The 14,420-nt window shown below is 38.1% G+C and overlaps 1 non-coding gene across 1 annotated transcript; it reads right to left on the bottom strand.

Moving 5' to 3' along the window:
* Window positions 1–429: 429 nt before the first annotated feature.
* Window positions 430–501, bottom strand: TRNAC-ACA (transfer RNA cysteine (anticodon ACA)). The gene has a single exon. It is a non-coding gene; the product is annotated as a tRNA-Cys (tRNA).
* Between the last annotated feature and the right edge of the window lie 13,919 nt (window positions 502–14,420).

Genomic DNA, 14,420 nt, shown 5'->3' with positions numbered 1-14,420 from the left:
ATAACCTGCCTGCAATGCAGGAGACCCAGGTTGATCCCTGAGTTGGGAAGATCCCCTAGAATAGAAAATGGCTACCCACTCCAGTATTCTTGCCTGGAGACTTCCATGGACAGAGGAGCCTGGCAGGCCACAGTCCATGGGGTCACACAGTCAGACACGACTGGCAGCTAGCACATAGATGTATATAACATATGCACATATTTTAAAATTTTTATTTTATATTGGGGTATAGTTAATTAAAAATATTGTGTTAGTTTCAGTAAAGTGTACAGTAAAGTGACTTAGTTATACATAAAGTGAAAGTGAAGTTGCTCAGTCGTGTCCAACTCTTTGCGACCCCATAGACTGTAGCCTACCAGGCTCCTCCATCCATGGGATTTTCCAGGCAAGAGTACTGGAGTGGGTTGCCATTTCCTTCTCCCAGAGATCTTCCCAACCCAGGGATTGAACCTGGGTCTCCTGCATTGTAGGCAGACGCTTTACCGTCTGAGCCACCAGGGAAAGCAGTTATACATATACATATGCATGTATCTATTCTCTTTCAAATTCTTTCCCCATTTAGCTTATTACAGAATACTGAACAGTGTTCCTTGTGCTATACACTAGGCCTTTATTGGTTATCTATTTAAATAAAACACTGTGTACATGTCAATTCCAAACTCCAACTTATCCCTCCTACCCACCCTTCCTCTGTGGTAATCATAAGTCTGTTCTCTGAGCCTGTGAGTCTGTTTCTTAAACAACTTCATTTGTGTCACGTTTTAGAGTCCACATATAAGCGATATCACATATTGTCTTTCTCGCTCTGACTTAGTTCACGTTGTTGTTCTTCTGGGGCAAGACATTTTTCCGCTGTTTCATTTTGTCTAACTTTCTGTGACTGTGGTTTCTGTTCTGTACGTTGCAGGATTGTTTTTCCTACTTCTCCTATCTGCCCTCTGGTGGATGAGGCTATCTGACTTAGTTTTTGATGAAAGCCTCCAAATGTCTTTCCCCGCCCCCAGAAACAACTTAGAACTGAGGTTCAAGATACTTTTTGCACGGACTGATTTGAAGTGGGAATAAGCTAGGAAATGCCCTTGACAGATGTCACATTGGGGCCCCAGGTTCAGCTCCAGAAGTCTACATTGCTGCAAGTAGGCACTGAGCCTCTGGGATGGCCTCTAGGGCAAGGCACTGCTCCACTGTCCCTCTGAACACGGAGAGAAGAAAGTCATCCGTATCGGGTGGAGTTTGCTCCTATATATATACTTTAATAAAGATAAGTACAGCATCGCCTGTGCTCAACTGATAGACAAATTGGAAGTTTGTACTCTGGTTTCCAAATGAAAATGAAGATTGCAGTTTTACTACTTAACTTTGCTGTTGTCCTTGTTCAGTCGCTCAGTAGTGTCTGACTCTATGCGACCTCATGGACTGCAGCACGCCAGGCCTCCCTGTCCTTCACCGTCTCCTGGAACTTGTTTAGGCTTCTGTCCAATGAATCTGTGATACCATCCAGCCATCTCATCCTCTGTCTTCCCCTTCTACTCGTGCATTCTGTCTTTTCCAGCTTCGACAAAGGAGGCAAAGATATACAATGGAAAAAAGACAACCTCTTCAACAAGTGGTGTTGGGAAAACTGGTCAACCACTTGTAAAAGAATGAAACTAGAACACTTTCTAACACCATACACAAAAATAAACTCAAAATGGATTAAAGATCTAAATGTAAGACCAGAAACTATAAAACTCCTAGAGGAGAACATAGGCAAAACACTCTCCGACATAAATCACAGCAGAATCCTCTATGACCCACTTCCCAGAATTTTAGAAATAAAAGCAAAAATAAACAAATGGGACCTAATGAAACTTAAAAGCTTTTGTACAACAAAGGAAACTATAAGCAAGGTGAAAAGACAGCCCTCAGATTGGGAGAAAATGATAGCAAACGAAGCAACAGACAAAGGATTAATCTCTAAAATATACAAGCAACTCCTCCAGCTCAATTCCAGAAAAATAAATGACCCAATCAAAAAATGGGCCAAAGAACTAAACAGACATTTCTCCAAGGAAGACATACAGATGGCTAACAAACACATGAAAGCATCAGGGTCTTTTCCATTGAATCAGTTCTTTGCGTCAGATGGCCAAAGTCATGGAGCTTCAACCAGCATCAGTACTTCTAATGAATATTCAGGGTTGATTTCCTTTTGGATTGACTAGTTTGAACTTGCAGTCCAAGGGACTCTCAAGAGTCTTCTCTAACAACACAGTTCAAAAGCATCAATTCTTTGGTGCTCAACCTCCTTTAGGGTCCAACTCTCACATCCATACATGACTACTGGAAAAACCATAGCTTTGACTAGATGGACCTTTATTAGCAAAGTAATGCCTCTGCTTTAGAATACAATGTCTAGGTTTGTCCTAGCTTTTCTTTCAAGGAGCAAGCATCTTTTAATTTCATGCCTGCAGTCACCATCTGCAGTGATTTTGGAGCCTCCAAAAATAGTCTGTCACTGTTTCCATATCTATTTGCCATGAAGTGATGGGACCGGATGCCATGACCTGTGTTTTTTGAATGTTCATTGTTAAGCCAGCTTTTTCACTCTCCTCTTTCTCTTTCATCAAGAGGTTCTTCAGTCCCTCTTCACTTTCTGCCATAAGGGTGGTGTCATCTGAGTATCTGAGGTAATTGATATTTTTCACCACTGTCTTGATTCCAGGTTGTGCCTCATCCAGTCCAGCATTTCACATGATGTAATCTGCATAAAAGTTAAAAAAGCAGGATGACAAATCACAGCCTTGAGGTACTCCTTTCCCAATTTGGAACCAGTCTGATATTCCATGTCTTGTTCTAACTGCTGCTATTTGAGCTGCATACAGGTTTATCAGGAGGCAGGTAAGGTGGACTGGTATTCCCATCTCTTTAAGAATTTTCCATATTTTGCTGTGATCCACACTGTCAAAGGCTTTACTGTAGTCAATGAGGCAGAAGTAGATATTTTTCTGGAATTATCTTGCTCTTTCCATGATCCAACGAATGTTGGAAATTTGATCTGTGGTTCCTCTGCCTTTTATAAATCCAGCTTGTACATCTGGAAGTTCACGGTTCACATACTGTTCAAGCCTAGCCTGGAGGATTTTTAGCATGACTTTGCTAGCATGTGAAATAAGTGCATTTGTGCAGTAGTTTGAACCTTCCTTGACATTTCCCTTCTTTGTTATTAGAATGAAAACTGACCTTTTTTGGTCCTGTGGCCACTGCTGAATTTTCCAAATTTGCTGACATATTGAGCACAGCACTTTAACAGCATCATATTTTAGGATTTGAAATAGCTCAGCTGGAATCCCATCACCTCCACTAGCTTTGTTTGTAGTGATGCTTCCTAAGGCCCCCTTGAGTTTGCACTCCAGGATGTCTGGCTTTAGTGAGTGATTACAACGTTGTGGTTATCTGAGGCATTAACACCTTTTTTGTATAATTCTTCAGTGTATCCTTGCACTTCTTATCTTCTGCTTCTGTTAGGTCCATACCCTTCTTGCCTTTATTGTGCCCATCTTTTCATGAAATATTCTTTTTTAATCTCTTATTTTCTTGACGAGCTCTCTAGTCTTTCCCATTCTATTGTTTTCCTCCATTTCTTTACATTGTTCTCTTAGGAAGGCTTTCTTTTCTCTCCTTGCTATTCTTTGGAATTCTGCATTCAGATGTGTATTACTTTCCTTTTCTCCTTTCCTTTTCCATTCTCTTCTTTTCTCAGGTATTTGTAAGTCTTCTTCAGACCACCATTTTGCCTTTTTGGATTTATTTTTCTTTTGATCACTGCCTCCTGTACAATGTTACCAACCTCTGTCCATAGTTCTTCAGGTGTTCTATCAGATCTAATCCCTTGAATGTATTTGTCACTTACTATATAATCAAAGGGATTTGATTTATGTCATATCTAAATTGCCTAGTGGCTTTCCGCACTTTCTTCAATTTAAGTCTGAAGTTTGCAATGAAGAATTTGTGATCTGAGCCTCCCTTAGCACCCAGTCTTGCTTATGCTGACTGTATAGAGCTTCTCCATCTTTGGCTGCAAAAATATAATCCATCTGATTTCAGTATTAACCTTCTGGTGATGTCCATGTGTAGCGTTGTCTCTTGTGTTGTTGGAAGAGGGTGTTTGCTATGACCACTGCCTTCTCTTGGCAAAACTCTGTTAGCCTTTGCCCTGCTTCATTTTGTACTCCAAGGCCAAAGTTTCCTGTTACTCCAGGTATCTCTTGACTTCCTAATTTTGCATTCCAGCTTCACTTTCACAGATTTCTTGATTCCAATCACCATAGTAAAATTATCTACTTCTTTTATACTCAAGATGAATATACTAATTTCAAATATCAATATCAATTTTACCACTAATAAAAAGAGACACAGCTTGGGCTGTCCTTGTCGTTAGCATTTATCTAAAAATGTATAAAGTCTTTGTCTTGAGACCTAAAACTTTCCCTTAGAGTTTCCTTTCAGATATATTTATCATATAATATGTAGATGGAAGCATAACGGTCCTTTAAGAAAAAGGGTCAAGATGTTTTCATTTTTTGATTTTGTAGGACTATAAAGTGCTAAGATACTGAAGATCAAGATGAACTAAGATAACACAGTTTGCTTCCAAATGTTTCTGTAATCCATAATAGAAATTGTGAAAGCATTGGCAAATACAAAAATCTGTTGTTTTTTTTTAAGTGAAAGAAATAAGAATTGAGTCAAACAAAGTGTCAACATAAAAATGCCTGTCAGTCTCCATCTTTTTTTTTTTTTCCCTTTTTGGACCAAAAGAGAACATTTTAGATGAGAGATTGAGACACTAAGGCATTGCCATCATGACTGTTAACTTCTTGTTATAATTCATTCTCCTTATCAGAAGTTAAGCCTGAAAATCGGAAACAGAAACAGCCTTCTCTTTGGGGCAGCTATCATTATCAATCTTTTTCTGCTCCAGTGAACCTAAATTACTAAAGGTAATATAATGGGATAAGTAATTCAATAGGTGTGAACAAATTTATCCCAATGCAAATGGTTTCACATTATGAGGTGACTTTTTCATACCCCTGTAAGTATCATTTGATTAATACTTGGCCTGGGATTGCTCCCATTGCGGTCTTCTACATGTTGCAATCTGAAGTTTTCCCTCTAACTTGAAAATAATACAGAATAAGCAGTCTACTTAAAATTTGACTCACTACTAATATTTAATAGATCATAAAACAAGAAATGGATGCTGCTTGTTTTATGGAAATTGTTACCTTTTAAAGCCATAATTAGGGCTACGTTTTTGACCATAACATATAAAACTCAATCTTTTCTCACCATTATAGTTTTGTTAATGGTGAATCTATAGAGTGGTTTAAGTGCAAAGAAGTTGCTGATCAACAGTTGAAGACTTTATGTCTCTGCCTATTAGGTCTCTGCCTCTCTCTTATAATTTCCTCTCTTTTTTGTCCTTTTTACTTATTCTTCTTTTTTCTCCTCTCTTTATGTCTTTTTTCTTAATCTTCTCAACTTATTTGATGTTTATCTTCAAATTTCTGTAGTAAATCATTTTGAAATACTATGGCAAGAGATAAGACTTAGGGTTCACTAAGGAAAAATAATCAATAGTAATAATATATAAATGAAAGAAAAAGGATAACAAGGCAAAGGCATGGTTGTGGTAAGGAAGCAGGGCAAAGATGTGAACAAAAGTGAAATTAAATCATGGAAATGGTGCAAGGGGTTTGACAAAATCTGTGATGAATATTGGCTTTAATTGTTGAGAATTTCATGGATTTGAAGTATACTATATATTTGTATGTTAAAACAGAGATTGCATCTGTTACTTTGTTGAAGAAAGAGCAGCATTTATACCAAGGGTATAGTGCTTCCATCAATAGTGTATTGGTATTATAATTAACCTGCTCTTCAGCTTGAGTATTGGTAGTTTTGAATTTGTTATAATGGAGAGATATATATACTAGAGATTTTTGTGAATCATTAAAGAGACTTCAGTACTGTTTATGTAAATACATGAATGAATAAAAAATAGAATCCAAAAAGTCATTTTCAAAAGGGGTTTCATAACTCTGAATATGGCTATAGAGTAAAACTAGAGCATTTTGAGGTAACTCTGTAGTTAGAAAAAACTACAACTTCAAGAAAAAACTTGAAGTGCAGAAATTAGGAATTAGCATTTATAACTGACTATTGAATGCAATGAATATCTCAAATGCATTATATCTCAGCTGTAAATGCTTTATACTTTTTATTTTTATTCTGTAATTCTTCATTTATTAAATTGATTTTATCTCAGATGTTATATAATAAGAATATGATAACCTATGAATGTATTGGGGACTTTATAAAAGGCAAAATCAACATGTAGAGGGTTTCAACACAAATTATTAATTTTTTAGCCATTAAGAATTTCACATGAAGCTAATGAAGAGAAATAAAATGTAAATGATTAAGGGGATGGAGGAAGAATAGTAGTAAAAATTAAATACAGCAAGAGAAAATATTTTTTAAAAACTAAAGATTGCTCTTGATGCTGTGAAAGTGCTGCACTGAATATGCCAGCAAATTTGGAAAACTCAGCAGTGGCCACAGGACTGAAAAGAGTCAATTTTCATTCCAATCCCAAAGAAACACAATGCCAAAGAATGCTCACACTACTGCACAATTGCATTCATCTCACATGCTAGTAAGTGATACTTAAAATTCTCCAAGTCAGGCTTCAGCAATATGTGAACCATGAACTCCCAGATATTCAAGCTGGTTTTAGAAAAGGCAGAGGAACCAGAGATCAAATTGCCAATATCCACTGGATCATCAGGAAAGCAAGAGGGTTCCAGAAAACATCTACCTCTGCTTTATTGACTATGCCAAAGCCTTTGACTGTGTGGATCACAATAAACTGTAGAAAATTCTTCAAGAGATGGGAATACCAGACCACCTGACCTGCCTCTTGAGAAACCTGTATGCAGGTCAGGAAGCAACAGTTAGAACTGGACATGGAGCAACAGACTGGTTCCAAATAGGAAAAGGAGTACATCAAGGCTGTATATTGTCACCCTGCTTATTTAACTTATATGCAGAGTACGTCATGAGAAAAGCTGGGCTGGAGGAAGCACAAACTGGAATCAAGATTGCCAGGAGGAATATCAATAACCTCAGGTATGCAGATAAAACCACCCTTATGGCAGAAAGTAAAGAGAACTAAAGAGCCTCTTGATGAAAGTGAAAGAGGAGAGTAAAAAATTTGGCTTAAAGCTCAACATTCAGTAAACAACGATCATAGCCTCCAGTCTTGTCACTTCATGGCAAATAGATGGGGAAACAGTGTCTGACTTTATTTTTGAGGGCTCCAAAATCACTGCAGATGGTGATTGCAGCCATGAAATTAAAAGATGCTTACTCCTTGGAAGGAAAGTTATGACCAACCTAGACAGCATATTAAAAAGCAGGGACATTACTTTGTCAACAAAGGTCCATCTAGTCAAGGCTATGGTTTTTCCAGTGGTCATGTATGGATGTGAGATTTGGACTGTGAAGAAAGCTGAGTGCCGAAGAAATGATTCTTTTGAACTGTGGTGTTGGAGAAGACTCTTGAGAGTCCCTTGGACTGCAAGGAGATCCAACCAGTCCACCCTAGAGGAGATCAGTCCTGGGTGTTCATTGGGAGGACTGATTTTTGATGCTGAAACTCCAATACTTTGGCCACGTGATGGGAAGAGCTGACTCATATGAAAAGACCCTGATTCTGGGAAAGATTGAGGGCAGGAGGAGAAGTGGATGACAGAGGATGAGATGGTTGGATGGCATCAGTGACTCAATGGACATGGGTTTGGGTGGACCCCGGGAGTTGGTGATGGACAGGGAGGCCTGGCGTGCTGCAGTCCATTGGTAGGAAAGAGTCAGACATGACTGAGCAACTGAATTGAACTGAACTTGGTAACAATCTAATCAAATTTTTGACAAAAATTATGAACACTATAATAAAGTATGTTTAATTATGCTGTGAAATATTTGTCTTGATATTTTCTATACATTTTCCTAGGTAATAATCAACTAATTGTCAGTCAAGTTTTCAAGTGTTCTGCTGCTGCCTCTGAGTCACTTCAGTCGTGTCCGACTCTGTGCGACCCCTTAGACGGCAGCCCACCAGGCTCCCCCGTCCCTGGGATTCTTTAGGCAAGAACACTGGAGTGGGTTGCCATTTCCTTCTCCAGTGCGTGAAAGTGAAAAGTGAAAGTGAAAGTGAAGTCGTGTCCGACTCAAGCGACCCCATGGACTGCAGCCCACCAGGCTCCTCCGTCCATGGGATTTCCCAGGCAAGAGCACTGGAGTGGGTTGCCATCGCCTTCTCCTTCAAGTGTTCTAAGGCACACTAAACAGCATTTTATGTGTTTTCTTTCTTATGTTTCCTTTCCTTTTTTGAAACTTTTGCTCACTTATAGGAGGACTAAATTCATGCCTTTTGAGCTTAAACTATGTTAAGTCAAAATTGATAGATGATAATAATACGAGCTGATAGTAAACCCTAGCCACTTGTTACATAATAATGGAGTGCCAACAATGTAAGTACTGCTCTCTGTATTTATCACAGTTACACAGTAATGGATCAAAATGTTTAGAACTGATTTTGGTGTAAATAAATATCTCATCCCACATTTTCCTATTCTCAAACTCACTTCAGGCAATTACAATATTTTTCAAGAAAAAATTCAAAATTCCATATAAATACTATAGTTTATTTATTGATTCATCAACCATAGAAAATATTCATTTACTCTCTGATGTGCAAATAATGTTTTATCTCATACCATCTCTCTTTTCTCCTATACAATGTATAAGATTGTATATTTATTTTATTTTTCTATTCTCTTTGAATTATTGTCACTATTATTATCATTTTTTATGTCTTTGTGGTTTTCTGTTCTCAAGGCAAAAATTCTGTTGGTGGAAAAACAAAAATATTTTCTAAGTTTTGACCATAAAATCACTTAAATTCTTAAAAATTTTTATTTTGTATTAATGTGGGGGAATTACATTTTGTTTGCTAAAAGGCTCTTATGGACTAAATTTTGTTACCCCCAAAATGTATATGTTGGAGCCTTAGTACATAACCTATTAATATATATGCAAATATTTTCTTATCACTATCATACTGCATCATAATTTTCTCCTTAAACTAGGTTCATTAAACCCTAATTAATACTCTTTCTGTGGCCTAATGTCACTGAGATCTTATGGAATTTCAAATCTGAAAAGAACTCAAAATATGCAAATGCTTGAAAAAAGCATAATCAGGAATTTGAAAGTATAGCTCACCCAAATTCTCACATGTTAGACAAATAATATCAATGTAAATATATTTGAGTTTTAACTAAAAAATCATAATTTGGGTAGTGAGAAATACAAGTTGTAGGAGAAATTACAAGAGAAAGAGAAACATGATAAAGCAAACAAGTCATAGAGTTGATAACATGCTTTTCCCCTCCTTTTATGATGTTTTGAATTTTATTTATGGCAACACAAAGATAACACCTACTCTATCCATAATTTCCATAGGTGCCTTTAGAGTGGTAATTAGTTGCTTCTATGGCAAATGAAACCTATACAGGTTAATAATCTTGATCACTTTATTTTATTTACTAACTTAAGTATTAAAACAACAAAAAATACCCAAACTAAATTCTTTCTCCCATTGTGAAACTTTCCCAATGAAACCTAAGCCGATAAGGAATCAACAGAAGGAAAATCATGTCAGTTGCCTTTATATTCACTATCAATTACTAGTTTCTATCTATCTATTTTAATGCCTTAAGAATTTTGACATTGCTATGTTAAATAATTTTTTTGGGGGGGCTAAGAGCATAAAATATCTAATAATGAGAAGCATCTTGAATCATTATAAACAATACTATTCTGGTAGGTTGACAGGCTTGATTGTACTGTTGCAGTGTAGTGAAGTGCAGACCTTTAAAGACACACTTCACCTGAATTCTAGGGCAGGCTTAGGACTATCTATTTCTGCTAACCTTGGACAAAGCTTATACATTCTGTGAGACTCATTCAGTTCATCAGAATATTTAGGAGTTTAGCAAACTAAGTCCTGTACTTAATAGGAAGTTTGTAAACAATTATTACGGTTTAAATTTTTCTTGGATTAGATCATTTTTACTGTTCTCCTCTCTAACTCTGTACATCTTATCATTTCCTTAGAGATTAGTGCCAGGATTTCTTACTGTTGATAAGCCTAAGAAAGAATAAAAATAATATAGCCTCCGTTACGAGGAACTTTCAGTCTCTTAGACTTCAGAAAACAGTAAATGTGTTCAACTTGTATTAAAATGATCTCTCAGCTCATAATCTTATTCTTCAATTTAGAATATATAATATTGCTTAATGATGAGGGTGTTTGTACTTTTCTATTAGCATAAAATAATTATTCTTCATTATAATAAAATATTCTTCTATTGCATATCTGTGTTTTATGAATTACTGTACACATATTTTGTGTCAATTATAGACTGCAGAATAAAAGGTAACACTTCAGTCTGAAGGCTGAATCATTTATTTGGAGCTCACTTATGTGCTCTTAATTCAATTTGGAATCTCTCCCCACCCACAGTGTGTAAAGAAAGACATGCAAACATTCTTCTTCATTGGCAGTGGCTTGAGAATGCATCAACATGACAAATATTTTCCAGTAGAGAGGGGAAAAAAAGGTATACTCTGTGAATAACAATTTCCCTGTCTTTCTCTCAAAGGGGAAAAAAAAAGAAAAGATAATCATAGCAATATTTTTAACATTTCTTTTATCTCAAAGGAGACTCCAAGCATTTTAAAACTGTTAATGATGAACTGGTTCTGTGGGATTCACACCTTCTCTCACTGAAATGGATTCATGTTTAACAGTGCATGGGGATGACGGGCCCTGAAGAAATCCCTCTGGATTTATGATCACATCTGTAAGGCTGAAAGGAGAGCACTGCTTATTCCAAAGTGCCCATGCTAGGATGTGTATCCACCATAAAATCAAAGCCATGGCCTCTCTGTACATGGAAATGAAACAGATAACATAATATTCACTTCCTCATGAATAAACCATGGTGAGGCATCACATGATACTTTGCACATCACCATCTAGTAATGGAAATGTCATTATACATGTTAATAAGAGCATTAATAGTTATTTAAGAATATTTAATGTTTTCATTTCCTTAAGCCCCTTTTTCTTGGGGGGGGGCAAGAATACTGGAGTGGGTTGCCACTCCCTTCTCCAGAGATCATCCCAACCCAGGGATTGAAGCCAGGTCTCCCGCATTGTAGGCAGGCGCTTTACCATCTGAGCCACCGGGGATTTCTTCAGGGCTTCTCATCCCCGTGCACGGGATCTGATAGACAGAGAGCCTGATGAACTATGGATGGAGGTTTGGGACACTGTACAGGAGACAGGGATCAAGACCATGCCCATGCACGGGATCTGATAGACAGAGAGCCTGATGAACTATGGACGGAGGTTCGGGACACTGTACAGGAGACAGGGATCAAGACCATCCCCATGCATGGGATCTGATAGACAGAGAGCCTGATGAACTATGGACGGAGGTTCGGGACACTGTACAGGAGACAGGGATCAAGACCATCCCCACGGAAAAGAAATGCAAAAAAAGCTAAATGGCTATCTGAGGAGGCCTTACAAATAGCTGTGAAAAGAAGAGAAGTGAAAAGCAAAGGAGAAAAAGAAAGATATTCCCATTTGAATGCAGAGTTCCAAACAATAGCAAGGAGAGATAAGAAAGCCTTCCTCAGTGATCAATGCAAAGAAATAGAGGAAAACAATAGGATGGGAAAAACTAGAGATCTCTTCAAGAAAATAAGAGATACCAAGGGAACATCTCATGCATAGATGGGCTCAATAAAGGACATAAATGATAGGGACCTAACAGAAGCAGAAGATATTAAGAAGAGGTGGCAAGAATACACAGAAGAACTGTACAAAAAAGATTTTCATGACCCAGATAATCACGATGGTGTGATCACTCACCTAGAACCAGACATCCTGGAATGTGAAGTCAAGTGGGCCTTAAAAAGCATCACTATGAACAATTTAGTGGAGGTGATGGAATTCCAGTTGAGCTATTTCAAATCCTGAAAGATGATGCTGTGAAAGTGCTGCACTCAATATGCCAGCAAATTTGGAAAACTCAGCAGTCACCACAGAACTGGAAAAGCTCAGTTTTCATTCCCATCCCTAAGAAAGGCAATGCCAAAGAATTCTCAAACTACTGCACAATTGCATTCATCTCAGATGCTAGTAAAGTAATGCTCAAAATTCTCCAAGTCAGGCTTTAGCAATATGTGAACCGTGAACTCCCAGATGTTCAAGCTGGTTTTAGAAAATGCAGAGGAACCAGAGATCAAATTGCCAACATCCACTGGATCATTGAAAAAGCAAGAGAGTTCAGAAAAAACATCTATTTCTGCTTTATTGACTACGCCAAAGACTTAGACTATGTGGATCACAATAAACTGTGGAACATTCTGAAAGAAATGGGAATACCAGATCACCTGACCTGCCTCTTGAGAAAGCTGTATGCAGGTCAGGAAGCAACAGTTAGAACTGGACATGGAACAACAGACTGGTTCCAAATAGGAAAAGAAGTACATCAAGGCTGTATGTTGTCACCCTGATCATTTAACTTATATGCAGAATACGTCATGAGAAACACTGGGCTGGAAGAAGCACAAGCTTGAATCAAGATTGCTGGGAGAAATATCAATAACCTCAGATATGCAGATGACATCACCCTTATGGCAGAAAGTGAAGAAGAACTAAAGAGCCTCTTGATGAAAGTGAAAGAGGAGAGTGAAAAAGTTGGCTTAAAGCTCAACGTTCAGAAAACTAAGATCATGGCATCTTGTCCCATCACTTCATGGCAAATAGATGGGGAAACAGTGGAAATAATGTCAGACTTTATTTTGGGGGGGGGGCTCCAAAATCACTGCAGATTGTGATTGCAGCCATCAATTTAAAAGACACTTACTTCTTGGAAGGAAAGTTGTGACCAACCTAGACATTATATTAAAAAGCAGACAGTTTACTTTGTCAACAAAGGTCCATCTAGTCAAGGCTATAGTTTTTCCAGTAGTCATGTATGGATGTGAGAGTTGGACTATAAAGAAAGCTGAGCACCAAAGAATTGATGCTTTTGAACTGTGGTGTTGGAGAAGACTCTTGAGAGTCCCTTGGATCGCAAGGAGATCCAACCAGTCCATCCTAAAGGAGATCAGTCCTGGGTGTTCATTGGAAGGACTGATGCTGAGCTGAAATTCCAAGACTTTGGCCACCTGATGCAAAGAGTTGACTCATTGGAAAAGATCCTGATGCTGGGAGGGATTGGGGGCAAGAGGAGAAGAGGACGACAGAGTATGAGGTGGCTGGATGTCATCACGGACTCGATGGACATGAGTTTGGGTAAACTCTGGGAGTTGGTGATGGACTGGGAGGCCTGGCTTGATGCGATTCATGGGGTTGCAAAGAGTTGGACACCACTGAGCGAATGAACTGAACTGACTGTTTTCATGTGAATTAACATTATTATTGCCTCTTTCTTTTTAATTCAGAATCCTATAATAGTACACCCGTAGAATAATCTAAGTGAAAGTGAAAATATTAGTAGCTCTGTCTTGTCCGACTTCTGCTACCCTATGGAGCCTGCTAGGCTCCTCTGTCAATGGAATTCTCCAGACAAGAATACTGGAGTGGGTTGCCATTCCCTTCCCCAGGGGATCTTTCTGACCACGGATTCAACCTGGGCCTCCTGCATTGCAGGCAGATTCTTTACCATCTGAGCTGCCAAGGATAGAAATATTTATCTTTTGTTTCTTAATTCCTTATACACACTATACGGCTGACCTATGCAGTGATGATATGCTACAAATTCTGAATGATGTGGGACATCACTTGCACAATTACTAACAGGTTTTGAGACTTTATAAATACAAACATACACATACATACGTGTGTAATCATATATCTGTGCATATTTAATATATGTTAGTGTCACAAGGCTTTGATTTATACCATGTGCTATTAATTGGGTTTCCCAAGTGGAGCTAGTGGTCAAGAACCCACCTGCCAATGCAGGAAACATAAGAGATGTGGGTTTGATCCCTGGGTCAGGAAGATTCTCTGGAGGAGGACACAGCAACCCACTCTGATATTCTTGCCTGGAGAATCCCATGGATGGAGGAGCCTGGAAGGCTACAGTCCATAGGGTTACAAAGACTTGGACACAACTGAAGTGACTTAGCATACATGCATACTATTATTTATCTTACTGCTACTAATAGTTAAAAAAGGAAAGAAAAGAACATATGTAACCATATTCCAGTTTTTTACATTCTATCAT

The sequence above is a fragment of the Odocoileus virginianus genome, chromosome 25 (assembly GCF_023699985.2).
Source record: "Odocoileus virginianus isolate 20LAN1187 ecotype Illinois chromosome 25, Ovbor_1.2, whole genome shotgun sequence".
Taxonomy (NCBI): domain Eukaryota; kingdom Metazoa; phylum Chordata; class Mammalia; order Artiodactyla; family Cervidae; genus Odocoileus; species Odocoileus virginianus.
The sequence above is the reverse complement of the archived record's forward strand: the minus strand, read 5'-3'. Positions and strand labels throughout refer to the sequence as shown.